A 25,541-nucleotide genomic window follows, 5' to 3' on the forward strand; every position below is an offset into this window, starting at 1 on the left:
TTGATCTCTGGTGCCTCTGCCTTTTCTAAAACCTGCTTGAACATCTGGGAGTTCATGGTTTACATACTGCTGAAGCCTGGCTTGGAGAATTTTGAGCATGACTTTACTAGCGTGTGAGATCAGTGCAATTGTGCGGTAGTTTGAGCATTCTTTGGCATTGCCTTTCTTTGGGATTGGAATGAAGACTGACCTTTTCCAGTCCTGTGGCCACTGCTGAGTTTTCCAAATCTGCTGGCATATTGAGTACAGCACTTTCACAGCATCATCTTTCAAGACTTGAAATAGCTCAACTGGAATTCCATCACCTCCACTAGCTTTGTTCGTAGTGATGCTTTCTAAGGCCCACTTGACTTCACATTCCAAAATGTCTGGCTCTAGGTCAGTGATCACGTTATCGTGACTATCTTGGTCGTGAAGATCTTTTTTGTACAGTTCTACTGTGTATTCCTGCCACCTCTTCTTAAAATCTTCTGCTTCTGTTAGGTCCATACCATTTCTGTTTTTTATCGAGCCCATCTTTGCATGAAATGTTCCCTTGGAATCTCTAATTTTCTTGAAGAGGTCTCTTGTTTTTCCTATTCTGTTGTTTTCCTCTATTTCTTTGCATTGATCACTGAGGAAGGCTTTCTTATCTCTCCTTGCTATTCTTTGGAACTCTGCATTCAGATGCTTATATCCTTTCCTTTTCTCCTTTGCTTTTCGCCTCTCTTCTTTTTACAGCTATTTGTAAGGCCTCCTCAGACAGCCATTTCGCTCTTTTGCATTTCTTTTCCATGGGGATGGTCTTGGTCCCTGTCTCCTGTACAATGTCACGAACCTCCGTCCAGAGTTCATCAGGCACTCTATCAATCAGATCTAGTCCCGGAAATCTATTTCTCACTCCCACTGTATAATCATAAGGGATTTGATTGAGGTCATATCTGAATGGTCTAGTGGTTTTCCCTACTTTCTTCAATTTAAGTCTGAATTTCGCAATAAGGAGTTCATGATCTGAGCCACAGTCAGCTCCTGGTCTTGTTTTTGCTAACTGTATACAGCTTCTCCATCTTTGGTTGCAAAGAATATAATCAATCTGATTTCGGTGTTGACCATCTGGTGATGTCCATGTGTAGAGTCTTCTCTTGTGTTGTTTGAAGAGGGTGTTTGCTATGACCAGTGCATTCTCTTGACAAAACTCTATTAGCCTTTGCCTTGCTTCATTCCGTGCTCCGAGGCCAAATTTGCCAGTTACTCCAGGTGTTTCTTGACTTCCTACTTTTGTATTCCAGTCCCCTATAATGAAAAGGACATCTTTTTTGGGTGTTAGTTCTAAAAGGTCTTGTAGGTCTTCATAGAACCGATTAACTTCGGCTTCTTCAGCATTACTGGTTGGGGCATAGGCCTGGATTACTGTAATATTGAATGGTTTGCCTTGGAAACGAACAGAAATCATCCTGTCATTTTTAAGATTGCATCCAAGTACTGCATTTTGGACTCTTTTGTTGACCATGATGGCTACTCCATTTCTTCTAAGGGATTCCTGCCCACAGTAGTAGATATAATGGTCATCCAAGTTAAATTCAGCCATTCCAGTCCATTTTAATTCACTGATTCCGAGAATGTCGACGTTCACTCTTGCCATCTCCTGTTTGACCACTTCCAATTTGCCTTGATTCATGGACCTAACATTCCAGGTTCCTATGCAATATTGCTCTTTACAGCACCGGACCTTGCTTCTATCACTGGTCACATCCACAACTGGGTATTGGTTTTGCTTTTGCTCCATCCCTTTATTCCTTCTATAGTTATTTCTCCACTGAGCTCCAGTAGCATACTGGGCACCTACCGACCTGGGGAATTCCTCATTCAGTTTCCTATCATTTTGCCCTTTGTTACTGTTCATGGGGCGGACGAGAGGAGCTACCCCACGTCCAACAGGCGGTGGCTGCGTGGGCGCAGGAGGGCCGAGAGGAGCTACTCCGCGTTCAAGGTCAGGAGGGGCGGCCTTGAGGAGATACCCCTCGTCCAAGGTAAGGTACAGCAGCTTCACTTTGCTGGAGCGGCTGTGAAGAGATTTTCCACGACCAAGGTAAGAGAAACCCAAATAAGACGGTAGGTATTGCTAGGGGGCACCAGAGGGCAGACAAACTGAAATCATAATCACAGGAAACTAGCTGATCTGATCACATGGAACACAGCCGAATGTGGTCCACTGGAGAAGGGAATGGCAAACCACTTCAGTATACTTGCCTTGAGTGACAACTGTAAGGAGAAATTTTTCCAGCCCAGCTCATGAGAGTAGGTGGAATTCCTGGGACTGAGTGAGCACCGGGCACAGGCTCCTGTGGTCTTTGCAGATGGTTTCTCCCTGGTCTCAGGTGGTTTCTCCCGGATGGGCGCTGTTCGCTCCTCTGCTGAATACCCGAGGGGCCCCTCCTCAGATCTCCAGGGTCTTTTTTTCTGTCCCACTCTCTCCTCTCCGCGGTTCTGCTCTGTGATCTCTGCCCACTTTGGTTTCACCAGACTGTCAGCTTCTTCACCTCCTGTCAGGGAGTCTGGCTGACTCAGCTTCTGCTCCTTCTCCCCTTGTTGGGGCCTGGAAATTCTCTCCAGGCAGTGAGCTGGGGTGTTCCTTAGGGTAACCTCCTGTGTTTCCAGGATCCTTGTCCTTCACTCCCTGAAGTCCTTTGTCATGAAAATCATTGTTTAATGCATTTTGTCGGCGTTGTTTTTGCTCGCTGCACTCAGGGAGGTAAATCGGTAGCTGTTCCCTCTGCCTTGGTTGGAAACACATGGCAGCTGGAGACTGTCCACAGGGTTGTTCCTCCTGCTCTGCTCACTACTTCCTGCTCATCCTCCATTTCTCAGTGACGTCTCTTCCCCAGGGAGATTTTCCTCGACCCAATCTATGTCAAGTTCTGTTATGTGATCATAGAACTCTCTTTTCTTGGAGTATCTCTCAGAGTTCATAATTATTTGTCTTTCTCATCTCCGAGACTGCAAGCTAAACAAGAGCCAGGGGTGGCTGTTTTATCTGCAGAGCTTAGAGTCATGTCTTCCACATTATAGACACTTAATGCTTCTTCAGCGCATGGGTGTGTGAATGTGAAAGGCACAGTCCTTTACACTCAAATTACTCACATAAAATTTTTTTTGTTTTTCTTTTGTTTTCTTCATCATGCAGATTCTGTTAGCTTGTTGAAAATCCGGGATACAATCCTTTCATATGAACGATTAGTAGAACTTAAAGCCACTGTGAACTGCTTAGAGGAAAGATTTAAAAAATGGAAAGTAAGGTTAGTGGGCTACAGAAAGAGCTGTCAGAAACCAAAGAAGTGAAATCCCAGTTAGAGCATCAGAAAGTGGAGTGGGAACGAGAGCTCGGCATGTTATGCCCTGAGTCCGGTCCCCCTTAACTGGTAGAATAAGACACTCACAGCAATGCAAAAGCAAGAATGGGGTTTATTTCTAGCTCGAGCTAGGGCTCCTGCCTCCTCCAGCGCAGTGGAGTGTGGACAAGAGCCCCGAGCCCAGGTCACAGCGGTTTTTATAGTCTTAGATTACATAAGCACCTATCTTTGTTCAAAAGATCAAACTGGCAGAAGCTCATTGGCCAGTTCATGCGCGCACAGAAGCTCATTGGCCAGTTTATGCGTGCACGGGGTTTTTCTGGGGGATTTCCCTTTTTCCTCTGATTGGCCTGATTTTTGGCGCTGGCGGGACTTTTCTAGGGAGGAGTTTCTTAATTTTGGCGCACGTGGGATCTTCTTAGGGAGGAGTTTCTGTGAACTTAGCCTCCACCCTGTCTCCAGGAAATTGAAACTTAGGCCTAAGCAAGGTCTCAGGCCTATCCTGGCTACTCAGATGTTAGGGCTCCCAACATCTCCCCCCTTTTCTGTTGTTCAAACGGAGGAATCTTCCTCCGTGGGTAGAGTTTGATCCAGGGATCTTTATACAGCCTTACTCAAAACAATTCTAGGAATCTTTACTTAAAAACAACCTTATCTAAAATGGAATAACTGGTTTTACGAGCAGCAAGCAAAGTACAGAAGCAAAAATGCATTACAGAAGCATTAAGTTCTACATTAGGTTACAGCGTCTAATCTGAAATCACACCCATAATATCATTTTTCAGGATATCTGGGAAATAGTTATTTCCCAGGACGTCTGAACCGTAGCTACTCTATTTTGACTTTTAATAGTAAAAATTTTTTGAATAGGCAAAGCAGATGTCACCATTAATGACGTCAGTGTTTTTCTAGGTATGAGAAGATGCAAGAATTGGAACTCATAAAACCTTTTTCTGAAAAGATCTGACTATCTGAAGGCCTGTTCTGCCAGTTTTTTCAGAGCACAGAGTGCCTCATTCCTGATTTTCACCCTGAACTTCTTTCAGGGGGTGTTGAAGTTCAGCAGCTTGCAGTAGTCATGACATAATCTTTGTAGAGGCAGCTGGCAAGTACCAACTTCTAGTCAGCAGGGTCTCTTCATAGCCACATATCCGACCATGTGACACCATTTTATGGCCATTGTGTCCCGCGGTGCTGGGAAGGCTCATTTCCCAGGTCTAGGGAAGTGATGGGCCACTCGGTGTGCTAAAATTGGACCAGGCCTTGCAAGTAGCAAAAGTCTCTGAACCACTGTCTTACTAGCCTCCTGGTCCAGGAAAATATTCCCTCTTGTTGCTTTTTCTCATACCCAGAGTCACATTATTACAATTATTGATCTCATATGGAACTGCATATCAGCATTATATCACAGGCTCAGTGAAACAAGTGACATAGAAAATAATATAGCCATAGCTAGCAGTTAAGAGTAAAATAAGAATTGTAAGTGAAGAACTCTTCTTAGATAAAGCCTGGTATACCCCAAGTCACCTGACTTCATTTGTTAAATGACTATAGCCTGGTGTTAATCTCCTGGTTGTACATTATGGAGCATCTGACCTTTATCTGAAGATTGGTTACTGAGATAAGCCTTAGAAACTAACCTGGAGTGTCCTTTTTAATAACTTAGTTAAATCTTTTAGCAGTATCACGTAACAAGGAACTGTTTCAGCAGTGAGTCTTAGTAAACTCTAGACATCAACAAAACCAGAAACTTAATTTAACAATTTGCAAAACTTAATATTCCGTGATTTTTCATTACGGAGGCCCTGTAGCCAGGGAGGCTTTAACCCATCCAATAAAAAATGAGGTTTGTCAGGGAGCTGGGAAAAGCCGAGCAGCCATCTTGGATTTCCCATAGCCCTGACTCTGATTTCCAGCTATTTTTTAAATTTTCCAATTTAGAAGCAGACTGTTGCCATGGTTTAAGGACATTAGGATGGCACAAGTCTAACAGAGTTTTTGTATAAGCAGAATGAGCTTTTCCATGTCTACAAACTCGACAATTGGATTAATTTCTAAAACTAACATAGTATCAGGCCTATGGTAGAAAAGCATTTGATTTATATGCAGAGGTCTAAGAAGTCAAGAAAACATTATAAATAATCATACGAATCAGGTCCAGCATCTTGGGCAAGCTGTCTACCTCTGATGTCGTCGTCTTCTCATCCTGATGTAGTGTAGTTTCTTCTGAAAAAAGTCCTTCCATCCAGGTTGGAGACAGTCCCTTAAATTATGTCTTTTTCTAGTCCTGGTTGTAGGTCATGAGGCATCTGATCTTCATCCAAAGATAGATCACTGAGACAAGCTTCAGAAACAAACCTAGGGTGCTCTTCAAGAACTCAACCAAATCCTATATTAATATCACATAACAGTAAAGATCCATTCAGGAAATGAGTCTTAGTAGATACAGACTTCCATTACAAACTGGGATTTAACACTCATTGAAACATCATTTTTTCCCTAAAATTACTCTCATTTTTATCAAATATAACCAGATTAAGACATGTTTACAAAATAAATCTGTTCTCAATAAACTTGACCTGATTATTTATATAACCATAGACTTTTCTTTTTTTTTTTTGCTAAAACTTTTATGGAGTCTCAAACTTAACTTTAAAACCTTTCAGGGTTAGAGAAAGTCATCTCAAAGGCTTATCACAGATTTTGCCTAACAGATGTGAGTGAATTCCTCCCTTTCTTAAGGTCTCCCAAACTGAGATTTCTGTACCTGTTAGTGAGATAACCTTCTTAGTTTATCTGATAAAGTTACTGGAAGCCTAAGAGTTTCCAGTCTCTGAAGGGGTCAGACAGAGAAAAATGTTAAATGCTTCAATTTGTCTATTAAATACCATTTTACCAAATTACTGTTAAGTCACAATTAGTTTGAGGGGAAGGTTTCCTAAAATCTGGAAAACACAGATTCAAACCAGTATTTTTTCAGAAACCATAAAAGTTATAAGCATATTTGCCAGTTCATTCGGTCCTTTTGTTAACCTTTGTACAGTCATCAGGTTTCTCACTAGAATCTTTTAATTTCTTACCCAGTTCGGAAACTTGTATTTATCCAAAAGTCCTTTTTATAAATCTTCTGGAAGAGGAAGCATTTTCACAAGAAACTTGGTTAGTGCTGTGACAACACTTTACCTGAATATATCAGAATTTATATATAAATTGTTTCTAGGATAGCTGTATTAGTAACATTTACCATACAATATACCCGAGACTTATTATTCACTTGACAGTACTTCCCATGTAATTTAACATGGAAGTTGAACCCAATTAGTGTAATATCTCCCTTTGGGATGTTTCAGGGGCCCTCTGAAGCATCCCAAAGTCAGCTAGAAGCCAAAGTGCTTCATCAGATTGATTTAGGAAGTTTTGTCAACAAATATCAGAAAGGTTTAGAGCACACAGTCAGATGGGATTATAGGTCACTGAAACAATAGCTATTCACTCAGCCATAGTAACAATATAGGATTTTAGAGGCAAATATAGAACAGACCATTTAAGAGGCAAATAATCTTAAATCTGTTGTCAAATGCAATTTAACATCTCAAGAAAACGTTTATTTATACACAAAACTCTTTCCTTGGGGTCCACTTTCCACAAAACCATTTTATCACTTTCTCTACCCATTTGTTCTCCCATCCTGAAGCAGCCAACTGTAAGTCAGACCTACTACCTTTTTCCCTCATAAAATGTAGCTTCATTATTCATACCTTCTTTACTGAACACATACATCTTACTTCCCTTAAGCAACCAAGAATTGACCTTTATATTAGCATTCTATAGATTGGTGAACATAAATACCAGTGATAACTTAAAAAATTTTACCAACCATTATTTGTTAATAGTCAAAAATCTTTAGTTTTTCTGTAAGTTAGTATTCAGTAGTGAATGTTTCAGAACCTTATTTTATTTGGAAATGACCTAGCTATTCAATAAACTTTTGTTACTTAATTTAGCACAACCTTAGAAATTCAGGTTACCAAAATCTAGAGAAACTGTTTTAGACAGATATTTTTAATCTTAATAGATTTTATCTAAAAGCTCATGTCTCATTTACATTTCTTTTTTTTTTTTAACTCAAGGTAATTTCTTTGTCGACAGACTTGTAACAGATATGATATTTAATTTATATTGAACCTAGGTGCAATGAAAATATTCTACTTAATGTTAATTACTCTAAGATATGTCTACATTAGAGAGATCAACAAACATTAATATCAGGTACTGAATATTTTCCAATTTACATGAACCTGGAATTTATTATTTAATTTAGAATGATTTGTAAGCGCTTACCCTTTTTTAAGCCAATTAAATAGAGCTCATTTACAAATTAACTTCAAAAATATTACTCAGAGACAAAGACATACCAAGACATATTAAGACAGACACAGTGTGAGTCTTTAGTCATGAATTAGACATTACAATATAAAATTTACTAGTTTATAAAACAGTTGGACCGATTCTATAGGGGGTCGGCGGAGGGACCCCATAAACAATAAAAGGGCATAAGGAAGGAGAGTCACCCAGTCCCCGCCAGTCTCTATTGCCAATTTTGCCAATGTTTCCTTTAGGGTCCGTTTCATCCTTTTTACTTGACCCGAGCTCTGGGGATTGTATTCGCAGCGTAATTTTCATTTAATCTCCATAGCCAAAACCAATCCCTGAACAACTTTATCTTAGCCAAATTCCTTGGTCTCTGGGCAGCTGCTCGGAGGCCTGCCATAAGAGTCTGGCGGTACACTCGGAGATGCTCCCTACCTTCTGCGCGCTCAAAGTCCCACTGGGGCTGGGTCAATGGAAATCCCTCATCAATTAGGTTCGGCTGCAGGGTGGGCCTCCCGTCCACACCCCGGACATGTTTCCGAGCTTCCGATAGAATCCGCTCCCGTTCTTCCGTGGTGAAAAGTACCTGTAACAGCTACTGACAGTCATCCCAGGTGGGATTATGGGTGAAAAGGATAGAAACAAATGGCTTTATCCATGCTGGTGGGTTTTCCACCAGATCTTGCCAGACCAGGATATAGGGCATCTGGTCCAGGTGGCCGGGAGGGCCGGGCGTGAGAACCTTCCCCCGACAGCCCGGATGGTGGGCAGGCTGAAGGTTCCCTCTCTCGGCCACCTGACATTAAAAGTGGGCCACTCCAAGGAGCAGAGCGTCACCAGCTTATTCCTCTTCACTAGCAGAGACAAGTCTTGCACCCTAGATTTAAAGTCAGAGAAATGATCCATCATGAGGGAGAGCGGGGTAGAGCTTCCTTGACCCATGACCACAGAATAGATTACGGGAGAGAAAAGACACAGGAGAGACACAGAGACAATGCCGGCACACACGATAACACGACAAACGGAGGACAAATGTCGGCCGAAAACACACTACTAGGTCTCTGAGACCTCTGAGGCTTCCTGCAGTTTAAAGTAACCTTACCGAAGGGTGTCCACTGCCCACCAGATTCCGGATCGGGAGAGACCTCCTCTCTCCTGCAGAGCCAGCTGCCTTCCAGCAGGAATGCTGGGCCTCGGCCTTAGGCCGGCTATGGCGATCAATTCGCCCCTGAACAGACCTTGCAGAGCCAGCTGCCTTCCAGCGCGAATGCTGGGCCTCGGCCTTACGCTGGCTACGGCGATCAATTCGCCCCTGAACAGACCTTGCAGAGCCAGCTGCCTTCCAGCGCGAATGCTGGGCCTCGGCCTTACACTGGCTACGGCGATCGCCCCTGAACAGACCTTGCGCTGGTGCTGTAATCAGCCCTCCTCCGGGCTGATGAACCCCTTCTGCCGGGAGAGCGTTATTCTCCCCAGTCAGAGCGATCCTGGACGAGCCCCCAGATGTTATGCCCTGAGTCCGGTCCCCCGATACTGGTAGAATAAGACACTCACAGCAATGCAAAAGCAAGAATGGGGTTTATTTCTAGCTCGAGCTAGGGCTCATGCCTCCTCCAGCGCAGTGGAGTGCAGACAAAAGCCCCGAGCCCAGGTCACAGCGGTTTTTATAGTCTTAGATTACATAAGCACCTATTTTTGTTCAAAAGATCAAGCTGGCAGAAGCTCATTGGCCAGTTCATGCGCACACAGAAGCTCATTGGCCAGTTTATGCGTGCGCGGGGTTTTTCTGGGGGATTTCCCTTTTTCCTCTGATTGGCCTGATTTTTGGCACTGGCGGGACTTTTCTAGGGAGGAGTTTCTTAATTTTGGCGCTGGTGGGATCTTCTTAGGGAGGAGTTTCTGTGAACTTAGCCTCCACCCTGTCTCCAGGAAATTGAAACTTAGGCCTAAGCAAGGTCTCAGGCCTATCCTGGCTACTCAGATGTTAGGGCTCCCAACAGGCAGCCTGAGGTACTGTGTATCTCGGTTCTAAAGAAATAGTTGAACTGTTACTCTCTTTAATACTGCAGCGACATAGATGTGTTATAATTACTAACTTGCCCTCTGGGATTTTACAGGGGAGCAGACGTCATTAGTATTGTGGAGTGTGATTTTCTTGGAAATAATATAGCAAGTTCTTCACAGTGAATCCTTCTAATAACGTATATTTTTCCAAATCATCATTTTCATGACCATACCGAAGTCCACCATAATCCTGGAAACCTTATCAATTATTTAGCAAATTGACTTTCAGTTGTTTTTCACTTTTCTGTATTATAGTTAATACTATAAGAAGCGTTTTTTCTATAAGTTCATTTTAACCTTTCTAATTATTTTGAATACATTTTCTTTAATAATATCATATTATTTGGTCAAAGTATGAGAACTTAAAAAAGGTCTTTGATCTATATTTCTAAACTATTCTTAAAGAAGTTTATATTACTTTACATTCCCACACACAGATGTATAGAGTAGTCATTTTTCTCAAGACAGAAAAAAAAATTATGCAGTTTTATTCTTAACACTCTGCATGAAAACTGTGAGAATTATTAAGTGTTTTTCATTATATTTTCCCCCGTTTTACTGTTTTAAACATTATGTAGAGGGAATGAAAGTTATTGCAGCAGGGAATAATCTCATGATTTTCTAAGAAGAGCTGTATAAATTTTGCAGATGCACCTTACAGCAAGAAGAAGAGCAGAGAAGAGATGCTGATATGTTGTATGAAAAAATTAGGGAGCAGTTAAGAAAAGACCAGTACAGTAAAGAAGTTGAAATGAAACAGCAGCTTGGACTCCCTCTCAGAGCCCTCGAGATGGAGCTGAAGACTGTGAGGAATGATCTGAATCAGGCAGAGCAATCTTTGGTGAAGTTTTCAAATTTCTGACCCTGCTTCATCAGTATTATTTGTAGTATCCCTTTAATTTAATATGTATTATTTAGGTTTAGAACAAAATTGTTATCTCAAGTATGAACTGTGACATTTAGTGCTTAAGTTAATTTCTTGCCATGCTTGGCTTCTAATAGATGCTCTGTGTATGTCTTCTGAGTAGAGGAATGGACATAAATCAAGGTTAATCATTAACATAGTGATTGGCATTTTTTGATACAGTAGGAAAAGTAGTATTCTTAATTCGAATCCATGTATTAATTTTTGCTTTTTTATGTTAAAATACAGGCTAACTTGCGTTGACACTGTGAAGAAACTAGTTAAGTGCTTTGCAAAGAAATTTTCCTTCACAGTACTATGTCTGCCTATGTTTTTGCTCTGTGATAAATTTAGCAGGCATTTAAATTAAGATCTGAGTTATTCATGTGGGAATAAAGATCCTTGTACTTAAAAAGGCTACTTCCTTTAAATAGCTTTTTTCATTTTAAATTCTTCTCCTAAGCTTTTAACTTTTTTTTTTTTTAATGGTATGGGCCCAAAACTTCATATAATGTCTCTCCAGGTTATAGAAGAGTGAAATGACACTCAGAAGCAGCTTTCTCGAGAACGGAATGCCAGAATCGTACAGGATGGAATTCTGGCCAGTCACCTTGCCAAACAAAAGAAGATAGAAATGGCTAATAAGGAAATGAACTCTGAGGTATTTTCTGTAGTCATTTTCCAATATGTGTGTATGTCTCTGTGTATGTATAAATTTTAAAAACCAACACTATATATCATAGAAAGTGTAGAGGATTTTGAAAGCCTATGTATCTATGTTTTGAGGAGGGAAACATTTTCCATCTGTTGGATAAAGTAATATTTGTAATTCAAATCCATTTGTCTGCTGCAGATAGGTAGTGACATAGGATGGCCTCATCCAAGCAGAGGCCTTTAATATTTTCCAAAGGAATTGATCTCAAAGTTTTTGCAACTATCTTGGTAGAGCCGGCGCCCTGATTGTGGTTTAGGCATGGAAGACTGTGTGTGGTCCACCATTGACTGCGCTACCTGACCAAGTCCCTCTGCTTTGGAGTGAGCGTGTCGGTCACTCCATGCACGTCATCATCTTCAGTGTCTAAATCAGAGTCCGTTTTTGGCTCCACCGTCATTTCTTTAACCGATACCCTATCAATGACCTTTTCACATCATTTACAGGTTTTCAATTTGTAAAAACTGTGCCATCAGTTGTTAAAACACTTTTGAACACCTTAAAAAGTTGTTTCTTTAGAACAAACTTATAAAAGTCTCCCCTCCCCCTCTAAAGAAAAGAAACTTTTGCTACTAACAGTAGATATGCTGGTTGTTGGTAGTGATGTCATTTCCTCGAAAGATCATTAGGTTAGTTTATCACTTCCCCTGATGGTAAGGAGGAAACTATAGGCAGTTCAGAGACCACATTTTGGATGTCATTCTTCTACCTGTGAAAAAATGAGCACTCTGCTCTGTGAGTGTCCTGTTTCAGTACAGGGAACTTTTCAAAACAGTAATAGATATGCATAACATAATATTAGTGATAATTATTATGTTTTTCATTGTATTTCCCGCATCTTACTATCTTAAACATTATGGAGAGATAATGAAAGTTACTGCAGCAGCAAATAATCTCATGATTTTCTGAGACAAGCTCTCTACGTTTTACCTATCTACCGTTAGTATTTGCACCATGAGTGAAGTTCCGTTCCGTTCCGTTCAGTCGCTCAGTCGTGTCTGACTCTATGTGACCCCGTGGACTGTAGCCTACCAGGAGGCTTGTTTTGTATTGATATGTTTGTACTAGAGAAGTGACTGTGGTTTGATGTAAGAGGACTAGTAGAGTCAGAGACCTGGTGAAAAGCCTGCAGCTTATTTATGTTTTTAACTTCTTCCTTCCCAGATGTATAGCTAATGAGTTAATTGACGTTTGTTGAAGTGCTTAGTACAGTTATCAGTAGGTATAATTCTTCTAATTGACTGTTAAAATGTTAGAAAGGTAGCATAGTCTCAAAGTTTTTTTATGAAATTTAGTCTGTTTAAAAATATATAGAGCTGAGGCTCTTCCTGTGAGGTAGCTGTATAGGTTAGGTATCAGATGCACTGTTTTTAAAGCTAGCAAGTAGTGTTGTTTATTGAATTATAGTTGATTTACAGTATTGTGTTGTTTCAGGTATTCAGTACGGTGATTCAGCTATATACGGATATGTGTGTGTGTGTGTATACACACATATATAGGGCTTCCCTGTTGGCTCATACTGTAAAGAATCCACCTGCAATACAGGAGACCTGGGTTTCATCCTTGGGTTGGGAAGGTCCCCTGGAGAAGGAAATGGCAACCCACTCCAGTGTTCTTGCCTGGAGAATCCCAGGGATGGGGGGGCCTGATGGGCTTCCGTCTACGGGGTCACACAGAGTCGGACACGACTGAAGTGACTTAGCAGCAGCAGTGTGTATATGTTAATCCCAACGTCCTAATTTCTCCCTTCCCATACCGCCCTTTCGCCTATAGTGACCGTTAGCTTGTTTTCTATGTCTGTGAAGCTCTTTCTGTTTTGTAAGCAGTATGATACAATACTTGTCTTTGTCTGACTTAGTCACTTAGTGTAATAATGTCTAGGTCCAACATCCCTGTTGCTACAAATAGCATTTCATTCTTTTTTATGGCATAGTAGTATTCCATTGTATAAATATACCACATCAGATGCAATTTTTAAGTGTAGTCAGATCTATACATCTTTTGTTTAAGCCTTCCCAAGGTCGTTTTAATTCACAGAAAAGCCTTTCCAGTTCTGAGCTTCTTGAAAAGTCTCTTGGGGTTTCTTTTCTACTTTCACGGATTCATTGTCTTCAAATAAATTTTTGAACTTTTGGGTATTTCTGCTTGTATAGTCTGAGATTTGTGTTGACCTTATTTTTTTCCATTTGGAGACACACTTGGTGCAGTCTTTTCATTATATAAACATAGAGGTTAGTCTTTCATTTCAGAGGAAATCATGAAATGTCACTTTATTGAGTACGCGCTAGAAGTCTCCTTTGTTTCACTTAGGTTTCTGATAGTTGTGAAGAAGCAAAAGATCTGTTGCACAAAAACCACATGCTGCAGGATGAAATTGCCATGCTAAGACTGGAGATAGATGCAGTGAAAAACCAGAACCAGGAAAAGGAAAAGAAATATTTTGAGGACGTTGAAATTCTCAAAGGAAAGAATGATGACCTTCAAACGGCAATAAAACCGAGCGAGGGAACGTTAACAGAGACTCTGTCCCAGAGTCCAGGCCGGCTGCACGCTCTGAGAGCCGAGAGCCCAGTGCTGAACGCTCAGCTGGAGGAGGAGAAAGAGGGCGAACAAAGGCTGGAAACCGAAGTGGAATCCTCCCGTTCTAGACTGGCTGCTGCCTTACACAATCACGATCAATGTCAGACGTCAAAAAGAGACCCGGAACTTGCCTTTCAGAGAGCAAGAGACGAGTGGTTACACTTGCAGGACAAAATGAATTTTGACGTGTCTAACAATCCTGGATGTTCATTGGAGGGACTGATGCTAAAGCTGAAACTCCAATACTTTGGCCACCTCATGAGACGAGTTGACTCACTGGAAAAGACTCTGATGCTGGGAAAGGTTGGGGGCGGGAGGAGAAGGGGACGACGGAGAATGAGATGGCTGGATGGCATCACCGACTCTGTGGACATGAGTTTGAGTGTACTCCGGGAGTTGGTGATGGACAGGGAGGCCTGGCGTGCTGTGATTCATGGGGTCGCGGAGAGTCGGACACGACTGAGCGACTGAACTGAACTGAACTGAACTGAACCTGAAAGATAACAATGAGATGCTTTCCCAGCAACTTTCTAGAGCGGAAGGTAAGTTCAATAACCTAGAAATTAAGCTGCATCACACGAGAGAGTCTCTCAGAGAAAAGATTTTGATGGCAGAACGTGTCCAGAGAGACCTAAGCCAAGCAGCGTGTCAAAAGCAGGAAATTGAACACATGTATCAGAACGAACAAGGCAAAGTGAATAAATATATTGGAAAGCAGGAATCCTTAGAGGAGAGATTATCTCAACTCCAGAGTGAAAACATGGTACTCGGACAGCAACTGGACGATGCACAAAACAAAGCCGACAGAAAAGAGAAGACGGTCATTAGCATCCAAGACCAGTTTCAGCAGATCATGAGATAGCTTCAGGCCAAAAGTGAGAAACAGGGTCTGATGCTGCAGGAGAGAAACACGGAGTTAATCAAGGAATGTAATCATTTAAAAGAGACACTGTATTAGTACGAAAATGAGAAAGCAGAAAGAGAAGTGAGTATCCAGAAGGAGAAATTCTCAGACTTCCTGAAAGAAACTTCAGAGTGATTCTTGATTCTGGCTAAATGGTGAATCTAGTTGAATACAAAAAATACGTAGGCTGTGAATCTATGGTCTCTAAACCAGCCTTAAAGCACAGCTTGTATCCAGCAAATAAAAATTAGACCCAAGAGATGCTTTACTTTGAGTAGAGACATCGTATTGCTTATGAAATGTTAAGAGATTCAGTTCTAAATTATTAATATAGACAGTGTTAGTAATTTACTCTTTTACTGTTAGGATAATCATTTTAATCTTTATGTTACCACATTTCAGTATCATGATGAAGCAGATAAATGAAATGCTCAAACCTAGAATGAATATTTCAAAATTAAGCTTCAGTTACATGGATTATCTTGAGAGTCAATTCCAGGTTTCCCAGATGCTATATTTTATATATTGTACTTTGGCTTCAGTAGCTTGTCATACATTTTTGTCATATTTGTTGGTATAATTTTAGTTTTATTCATGCCAATTTGAATTAATTTGGAAAAATTTCAGCCTTGATCATTTATTCTTATGGCCTCTCAACTCTTTAAAGGCATCTATTTGTCATGGAATCATAATTTGGGACTCGAGTGGTGAGCTTTAGCCAAATTATTCCTGATTTCATCTTCCCACTGCCATTTATGCTATTTACTTAGAGCATTTTCACAGACAATTTGCTCATAATTCTCATTTTAAGGATCGATTAGTATCATTTGAATACAGGTTTGTCCACTAAGTCTCTTGATGAAAGTGAAAGAGGAGAGTGAAAAAGTTGGCTTAAAGCTCAACCTTCAGAAAACTAAGATCATGGCATCTGGTCCCAAACAGTGTCAGACTTTATTTTGGGGGGCTCCAAAATCACTGCGGATGCTGATTGCAACCATGAAATTAAAAGACGCTTACTCCTTGGAAGAAAAGTTATGACCAACCTAGACAGCATATTAAAAAGCAGAGACATTACTTTGCCAACTAAGGTCCGTCTAGTCCAGGCTACGGTTTTTCCCTTGGTCATGTATGGATGTGAGAGTTGGACTGTGAAGAAAGCTGATCGCCGAAGAATTGGTGCTTTTGAACTGTGGTGCTGGAGAAGACTCTTGAAAGTCCCTTGGACTGCAAGGAGATCCAACCAGTCCATTCTAAAGGAGATCAGTCCTGGGTATTCATTGGAAGGACTGATGGTAAAGCTGAAACTGCAATACTTTGGCCACCTCATGCGACGAGTTGACTCACTGGAAAAGACTCTGATGCTGGGAGGGATTGGGGGCAGGAGGAGAAGGGAACGACAGAGAATGAGATGGCTGGATGGCATCACCGACTCAATGGACATGAGTTTGAGTGACCTCTGGGAGTTGGTGATGGACAAGGAGGCCTGGCGTGCTGGGATTCATGGGGTCGCAAAGAGTCGGACACGATTGAGCGACTGAACTGAATATTTCCATGGCAGTGACTTCACTCTGATGGTCACGTAAGTTCCGTACCACTCCATCCAGAAGGTGCTCTTTGCATATTAACCTGTGGTTGTTGTCCACTGAGTAGTACATAGAGGAAGTAAGTTGCAAATTACGATAAGTGAGAACACTGCTACTTGGTTCGTGAAGTCAGCGAACATTTTTGAAATACTGGATACATGTGTTCTAGGCCTCATGCTCCCCCTACTGCCACTTGCAGTGGTATGGAGAGTGATTTCAGTGTGACTTGTGTTGAAGACCACTTCTGTTGGCATGACATCTGCCTGATATATCAAATTGTTTTGGAGATAAAATCCAGCGACTGTAATAAGGCCAATTGCAAACAGTTCTTATTCTGTGCCACGTCCTCTTCCAAATAGTTTATGTATGTGGTTAGTCACTCAGTCATGTCCAGTTCTTTGTGACCTCATGAACACACCAGGCTCCTCTGTCCATGGGATTCTCCAGCAAGAATACTGGAGTGGGTTTCTTTCTGGCAATACTGGAGCCATTTCCTTCTCCAAATTACATTATGTAAACTCCGCAATATAATCTTCCAAACATTCCACTGAGATTGTTGCTACCATTATCTCCATTTTATGGATGGAGAAACTGAGATACAGAAAGGTTAAGTGATTTACTCCAGGACACACAGCTCAGAACTGGTGGAACTGTGACACAGGCCCACGCTTTCTGGCTCCTGTGTAGCTACTGCCTCTCACACTAGTTCCTGAAGCATCTGGTTGTCACCAACAGCAGTGTTAGCTCTCTTAACCACTGGAAGATCTGTGGTCATTTACATATGTGGATATTTAAAGTGATGGCCGATGTGGAACCTGGATTAAAAAAAAATTTTGTTTACCATAAGGTAGTTTTCTTTCCCCATTTGAGTATTTTACAAATTTGTGTGTTTATTTGAAATAATCTGATTTAAAGCATGGATGATATTGTGTTTGAGTGCTAGAGGAGAGGTCAGTAACCTGCAGAGGGCAGACAGGAAATATTTTCACTTTGTGAACTGTAAGGTGTCTGTTGTAAGAACTCATTTCTGCTGTATGTCAGGAAAGCAGCTGTTAACAATATGCAGACAAAAGAGACAAAAACCAATGATGGTGGATTTACAGGTTATTAGTAGTTAAAACAGTTGTTTTTTCTGTTTTTTCTTTTTTAGTTGCAAGAAGCATAGGATCAACTTTCAGAGGCTGTGAGATGTGCTGAGAAAACACAGGATCACGTCGAAAAGTACGATTTAAAGCAGCGTAGAAAATATAAAACAGATAAACAGTATACTATGAGAATAGATCAATAGTGATAATAGACACATTATCGTGAAGCTCTGTAACATTTCAGCTTTGAGCTGTTTTGCGATGCATAATTTCCCCCCATTATTTCCATATTTTGCACATTATCCACAAGTGAAAAGTGAAAGTGTTAATCGCTTAGTCATGTCTGACCCTTCGCAACCCCATGGACTATGTAGCCCTCCAGGCTCCTATTTCCATGGAATTCTCCAGGCAAGAATCCTGGAGTGGGTTGCCATTCCCTTCTCCAGGGAATCTTCCTGACTCAGTGATCAAACCTGGGTCTCCTGCGTTGCCAGCAGATTCTTTACCATCTGAGCCACCAGGGAAGGCGATTAGTCACAAATAGAAAAACAGTACAGTTGCCAAATCATCTACTTTTCAAAATTCTAAGAACATATGTAATTGAACCTGCAGATGTTTGTTCAAAAACAGTGTGGTATTTTAAAAGTCTATGTGTGAAGGAATGCCGTGACAGTCCAGGGGTTAAAACTATGCCTTCCAGGGCAGAGGGTGTGTGTTTGATCCCTGGTTGTGGAGCTAGGACCCCATGTGCCTCACAGCCAAAAAACCAAAACATAAAACAGAAGCAATATTGTAGTCAATTCAATAAAGACTTTAAAAATGGTCTACATCCAAAAAAATCTTTAAAAAAAACCCCTATGTGTAAGAATAATTACTTTAAAATCTGCATTTTAGGCTTGAAATTGAAAATGCCGAGTTACAAACTAGTCAGAAAGCAAGCGGGCAAAATTGAGCAGCTTCAGAAAACGCTGTTAAGTACAAGATCGGTAAGTCAACCTCTTAATTTCTGTCATACTGAGAAAGGATTTTAATTTTTTTACTAGTAATATATAAGACTATTTTGAACAATGTGAAAAGTCTCATTGATTAGCTTATAGTATTTTTAATTGATACTGCTTGCTACTAGTACTGTGATTCCTCTTTATAGAAGTCGACTGAATTCATAAAATTAATGACTTTTTTTTAAATTTTATTTATTTATTTTTTTTTTGCATTACAATAGTTTAATATGAACAATCAGAACTAATTAACAGTATAACAATATTTTACAACTGAAATAATTAAAATAAACTATAAAATTACTACATAAAACAGGTCTGATCTAGCTTATTTACTTTCTATAATCTCTTCAGTGCTGCAAAACCATTTATTTCTTTTTTTTTTTCATGTTTTAATAAACACTTCGTCTTTTTGTATTGCTTTTTTTTTTCATCACAATAATAGAAATATAACATCATATGTCACTGTAAAACACATTTCCACATAAATGCTGATAAGCACAAAATATTTTTCATCATTTACATTTTAACTGTAATAATATATGGCAGAATTAAAGCTGCATCCATCATGTGTCTAACTCACCTTGCTGTAATGAATTTTTAAATGTAATGGTTTCTGTCGCAAAGTAAAATTGTACATAATGTCTAGTGACACAGTACGCTGGTGGATGGGTGGATTTGGAAAATGGAAATGCAACTTCATTTTTAATTAGATTTATAAACTTCACCACCTCCACCTCCAGCCAGCTTCCCAACCCTCCCTCTCACCACCATTATTTATTTATTTATTTATTTAAAATGAGGCTTTTAATTAATGTTTGACAGAGCTGATTCAGGTTGAATAGACTAAATTTCTTTAAACAAACTTACTTATACTCCAGAGTCCTTTAAAAACTTAATAGCATTTATACATTGAAGGTATTTGATTTTCTTGTAACTAGCACTTCAAATGCAACAAGCATTTGAAGCAACAAGCATTTGCCCCAACAAGTAAAACTTTCTACAGTTCATAACTTTTATAAATAAAATAAATTAAATGTACAGTGAATAAGTTCTCTGAAATATTTCAATATTTCTGCAGGTTTAGTAACATCGTAAAATACATTTCAACTAAAATTCACAAATCTAAAAACCTGTTAGGCATTTTTAGGCGTTTTAAGTTGGAAATGAAGACCAGTGTTACATCGTAATATGCCAATTACAAATAGTACTTTAAATAGCAAATACTACAGTTTGTCCCAAACTTTAAAAACTATTCATGAACTCAACACTGAACTATTGATGGCTATGAGAATTGTTTCCTAGCCTTTTTGAAAATTTCAACCCATTTACGTTTAAGGTAATTATTGATAAGTACGATCCCGTAGCCATTTTCTTTATTACTTTGGGTTCAAGTTTATACACTCTTTCTGTGTTTCCTGTCTAGAGAAGATCCTTTAGCATTTGTTGGAGAGCTGGTTTGGTGATGCTGAATTCCCTCAGCTTTTGCTTGTCTGTAAAGCTTTTGATTTCTCCTTCATATTTGAATGAGATCCTTGCTGGGTATAATAATCTGGGCTGTAGGGTATTTTCTTTCATCACTTTAAGTATGTCTTGCCACTCCCTTCTGGCCTGAAGAGTTTCTGTTGAAAGATCAGCTGTTATCCTTATGGGAATCCCCTTATGTGTTATTTGCTGCTTTTCCCTTGCTGCTTTTAATATTTGTTCTTTGTGTTTGATCTTTGTTAATTTGATTAATATGTGTCTTGGAGTATTTCGCCTTGGGTTTATCCTGTTGGGGACTCTCTGGGTTTCTTGGACTTGGGTGATTATTTCTTTCCCTATTTTAGGGAAGTTTTCAACTATTATCTCCTCAAGTATTCTCTCATGGTCTTTCTTTTTGTCTTCTTCTTCTGGGACTCCTATGATTCGAATGTTGGAGCGTTTAACATTGTCCCAGAGGTCTCTAATATTGACCTCATTTCTTTTAATTCGTTTTTCTTTTTTCCTCTCTGTTTCATTTATTTCTACAATTTTATCTTCTAGTTCGCTAATCCTGTCTTCTGCCTCTGTTATTCTATTGTTTGTTCCCTCCAGAGTCTTTCTGATCTCATCTATTGCATTATTCATTGTATATTGACTCTTTTTTATTTCTTCTAAGTCCTTATTAAATCTTTCTTCCATCTTCTCAATCCTTTTCTCCAGGTTATTTATCTGTAACTCCATTTTGCTTTCAAGATTTTGAATCATTTTCACCATCAAAATTTGAAATTCTTTATCAGGTAGATTCCCTATATCTTCTTCTTTTGTTTGTGTTGGTGGGCAATTATCTTGTTCCTTTACTTGCTGGGTATTTCTCTACCTCTTCATCTTGCTTATATTGCTTTGCATGGGGTGGCCTTTCCCTCTTCTTGCAGTTTGTGGAGTTCTCTTTATTATGTAGTTTCTTCGCTGTGTGGGGTTGGACGGGTGACTTGTCCGGGTTCCCTGGTTAGGGAGGCATGTGTCAGTGTTCTGGTGGGTGGAGCTTGATTTCTTCTCTTTCCTTTAGAAGACAATGGCTGCTTTTCTGGGAGCCTGATGTCCTCTGCCAGTATTCAGATGTTGTTTTGTGGACTTTACTCCGCATTCAAATGTTCTTTTGATGAATTTGTGGGGAAGAAAGTGGTCTCGCCATCTTATCCCTCCGCCATCTTGTTCCTTCCTCCCCAGAACACTGGATTCTTATATTCCACTTGATCGTGGAGTACCTCTTCCCAGCTGCTCCAGCAAGGCGCAGCCGCTGTACCTTACCTTGGACGAGGGGTATCTCCTCAAGGCCGCCCCTCCTGCTTTGAATGTGGATCAGCTCCTCTCGGCCCTCCGGTGCCCAAGCAGCCACCGCCTCCTGGACGTGGTACAGCTCCTCTCGGCCACCGCCCTAACCCTGGGTGCGGGGCAGCTCCTCTCAGCCACGATTCTGCACGTGGTCGGTTGCGCCGGGAGCCGGGCGTCTCTCGCGTCTGCACCGCCGGGAGCCGGGCGTCTCTCGCGTCTGCGCCGCCGGGAGCCGGGCGTCTCTCGCGTCTGCGCCGCCGGGAGCTGGGCGTCTCTCCAAAATTAATGACTTTTATATTAAGATTTTAATTTAAAAAATTGTGACGGTCCAAAAGCAATATTTTCTATAGACCACATTTTGTTTGTTCACTCCTCTGTCAATGGAATTCCACCTTCTGATTATTGTGAATAATGATGCTTTGAACATTGGTACACAGACATCTATGTGAGTCCAGAAATTTGAGTAATGATTTGATTGAGAATTTTGTTTCTTTTGTAATCCAAATCTTTCTGTGAGATTTTTGAGAATGAATCATTTTAAATATTGTGGTTTGTTCTCTTCATTGAGAATGAATACTACATCTGTATAGAACCATTTTTCTCAACGAATATATTTTTCATTTGTTGGCTTTTTTTATTTTTTTAAAGAGATGGGGGTTGCATGGGAATTTTTCAAAGATTATTTTAGTAAGATGTGACTTAACAAACCTGGAATATCTTGAACCATTGATGAAAATTATTTTAGAGCATCTCTAGAAAGTAAAATGTAAATATAGACACTCTTTAAATCTTTCATTAACATTTAGTATTTTATGTGTAAAAGTCTCTGTTTTTAACAAACAAATGTTGGGAATTTAAATTCCAGAAACATGATGAAATGAAAAATCATTTTAAGTTGTTTTAAGAAAAGTCATCAATTTTGAAATCTGTTATTGGCATCAATTAGGTTTAAAAACTATGTTTACTATAAATTCATATTAACTTGTGAACTCATGAGAAATAATATTTTTAAGAAAGAATAAGCCTCTCTAGGTGTTTAAAAATAAGTTCCTTAAATTTTTTTTTTTTTCCTGAGTCTGAGGACAAAAAGGAACAATTAAAGAAATATATTGAATTTAAAAAATCTCTGAAAAATAGCTTGGACCAAGAAAAGAAAAATAGTGCATATAGAAAAAGAGATTACTGGGTAAGATTTTAATATTTCTGATAATCTCAACTGTTAATTAAAGTATAATTTTATTTTATTGAAACCTTAGACACAAATTCATTCTTTATATGTATTTTCATAATTAAGCACATTATCCTATTTCAAAGTTTACTGTGGAAAGTCGGCACAATCTGAAATGTTTTTGAGTGCAGCAGGGTTATACTTATCTGGAATGGTTTCTAAAACAGTAACAGCCGTGCCTCTGCATATAGTAATGTCTCTCTGTTCCTCATCATCTATGCTGAATTTTTACTTCTGCAAAGTATCTTTGTTCTTTTTGGTAGTCCTACCTTCTTTTAACTGTGTTCCTTCCCTTCATCATTCAAGTAATTTATTATCTAAAAACCTACCTGTGTTATTGTTGAACAGCGTTAAACAGTATCTTGATTTGGCTTATATTTTCTTTTTGCCCCCAAATTTTAGTTATAAAATGTACATACAGAAATCTATGTGTAACTTAAAGAATAATAAAATTAGTGATCATGTTTTGATCAGTAAGATGAAAAACTGCTTCTGTTTGTTTGCTGAGTACAGTTAACCCTCATCATCTACAGATACAGCCAACCCAAGATCAAAAGTATTACAGGGAAAAAAATTGGAGAAAGTTCCAAAAAGCAAAACTTGGATTGGTCTGAAGCTGGCAACTATTTCCGTAGTGTTTACACTGTATTTATAACTATTTACAAAGCGTTTACATTGTATTAGTTAATGTGAGTGATCTAGGGATGACTGAAAGTATAGGGAAGATGTGCTTAGGGAGACTTGCGCATCCGTGGATTTTGTATCCACAGAGTGTTGGGGAATTTTTGAACCAATCCTCTGTGGATGCCAAGGGATGATTATACAAAGGGTTCTTCTCTGATTCAGTAATATTTTTCTCTTTTAATTTTCTCTACATTGCTTTGCATTTTGTTAACAATGTGCTGGGCAAGATTTCTACATCTCTTAAAACAGTCTTGAAGAGACTGGTACACTCTCTCTCTCTTCTGATTTCCTTCCTTCTAAAACTCTCATCCTGGGTTATTTCCCACTTAACTCAGGCTCCAAAGACTTTGTTTCTTTTTCAATTTTGAGTGAGAATCTTGTTGGTTTTTTGTGTCTACTTTCTTTTCTTTTTGTAGAGGCTGTGATCAGTAGGAACAAACGTGTCTTGTGTCTTTTCAAAAAACATTCATATATCATATCTCTTCATCTTTAGCTTGAATACTGATATCTGGTTTATAACTAATATTTAATAATCAATTAATATTTCACACTAGCATACTAAAAATTGACGTTAACTTATTAGAACTCATATATTACATATATCACACACAGTATATTTAAATGTGATAAAATTTTTCTTCATAATATTTATCTAAGATTAGAATTCAGTTATTATGCTTTCAAGGAATATTAAATTTGAACAATGAGAAAGGATTATAATTTATAGATTTATTTGTTTTATCTGATACACATATATCTGTTTAATTATTAAATATCTGCTCTTAAAGAACTTACTCATTCTATACATTTCCACAGATTTAGGAAACTCTTAAAAATGACAAGAAGGAAGTTAAATGAATATGAAAATGGAGAGCTTAGTTTCCATGGAGATTTAAAAGCCAGTCCAACTGAAAGGGCTATTCAAATTAGTATGCTAAAACATAAGGTAATTTTTCATCAGTTTTAGAACCCCAAAATCACTTAATTTGGGGAAATGTAAATCATTCCATGCTTTGAGCAGTGAAACACAGATTTGTCTATTAATTTTTTAGGTTGGACACCAGTGAAAAAGACAGCTTTTCCCTATACCATTTTTAGATAAAAAGGGCACACTCTTGACTCTCTCTGTCTTGAACCCTGGCTGGTGGTCTGAAGCTGAGCAGCACAGCATTAATGACCCCAAAGCATCCGTTGTTTTTGGTGACAGGTTTGTTGAAATCTAACGAACATACCATGCAGTTCATTCATTTAAACTCTACAGTTCAGTAACTATTGTGTTTAAGGGGTTAAACAGGCATTACCACATTAGAACATTTTCATCACCCTCCAAAGAAACCTTACAGCTTTTCGTAATCACCCTGTGCCAGTTTTCCCTTCCTGATCTTCCCAGCCTGAGGGAAGCATGACTCCACTCCCTGACTGTGTAGATGTCCCTTTTCTGGACATTTCGTGTCAGTGGAATCACACAGTGTGGGATCCTTTGTGACTGCCTTCTTTGATTTAGCATAATATTTTCAAGGTACATCTAACATGTATCAGTGTTTCCTTGCTTTTTATTGCTCAATAATATTCTATTGTATGGACGTACCACATTTTATTTATCCATTCATCATCTGATGGACCTTTGGGCGGGTTTCTACTTTTTGGCTAATGTCAGTAATGTTGTTGTGAACATTTATGTCTAATGAAATATTTTTTCATTTCTTTTGGGAATACAGTTATGAATAGAATGGCTGTATTGCATAGCAACTCTGTTTAACCTTTTGAGGACCTGCCATACTGTTTTCCAGCATGGCTGCGTCATTTTATATTTTTATCCAAAGTGTGTAAAACGTTCCGATTTCTATACATTCCTGTCAACACTAGTCATTACTTGTCTCTGTGAGTATAGCCATCCTGGCAAGTATGAAGTGGCATCTCGTGGTGTTTTATTTCTCTGAGGACAGTGAAGATTGAGTTCTGGGTTAGTAACTGCTCAAAGCTACCCATCTCTTAGAATTTCAGTAAATTGAGTTGAGGTCAAAATCCTGATTTTGGAATTAAAGTATTTCAAGTTACTTCTTATAGTTCAAATCATATGTCTCATTGCTTACTAGTCTTTATTGTTTTCAAACTTGAGCAAAAATTCTCAAGTGTCTCAAGGCAGGAGACACACGTGCCTATTTGTAAGAAATTGTAATTGAAGGGAACCCTGAAAAACTTCTTCCTGAAGCGTTCTTAAGTCTTTCCTCTAGTTATATGCTTCTTCTCATCCACATTGTTTGTCATTAAAAGTCTCACCCTTTATTATATTCCAGTTTATA

The 25,541-nt window shown here is 39.3% G+C and overlaps 1 protein-coding gene across 1 annotated transcript in view; it reads left to right on the top strand.

Annotated features, from left to right (window-relative positions):
* Window positions 1-25,541, top strand: part of LOC129556658 (ankyrin repeat domain-containing protein 26-like) — a 110,037-nt gene that overhangs the window by 38,418 nt on the left and 46,078 nt on the right. The window contains exons 17-19 of the mRNA XM_088844268.1: window positions 10,413-11,329; window positions 17,598-17,668; window positions 18,427-18,518. The gene's annotated coding sequence lies outside the window, so the exon portion shown is untranslated. The remainder of the gene's footprint in view (window positions 1-10,412; window positions 11,330-17,597; window positions 17,669-18,426; window positions 18,519-25,541) is intronic.

Source organism: Moschus berezovskii, chromosome 15, assembly GCF_049115385.1.
Source record: "Moschus berezovskii isolate FMDL1 chromosome 15, NW_MosBer_1.0, whole genome shotgun sequence".
Lineage (NCBI taxonomy): Eukaryota > Metazoa > Chordata > Mammalia > Artiodactyla > Moschidae > Moschus > Moschus berezovskii.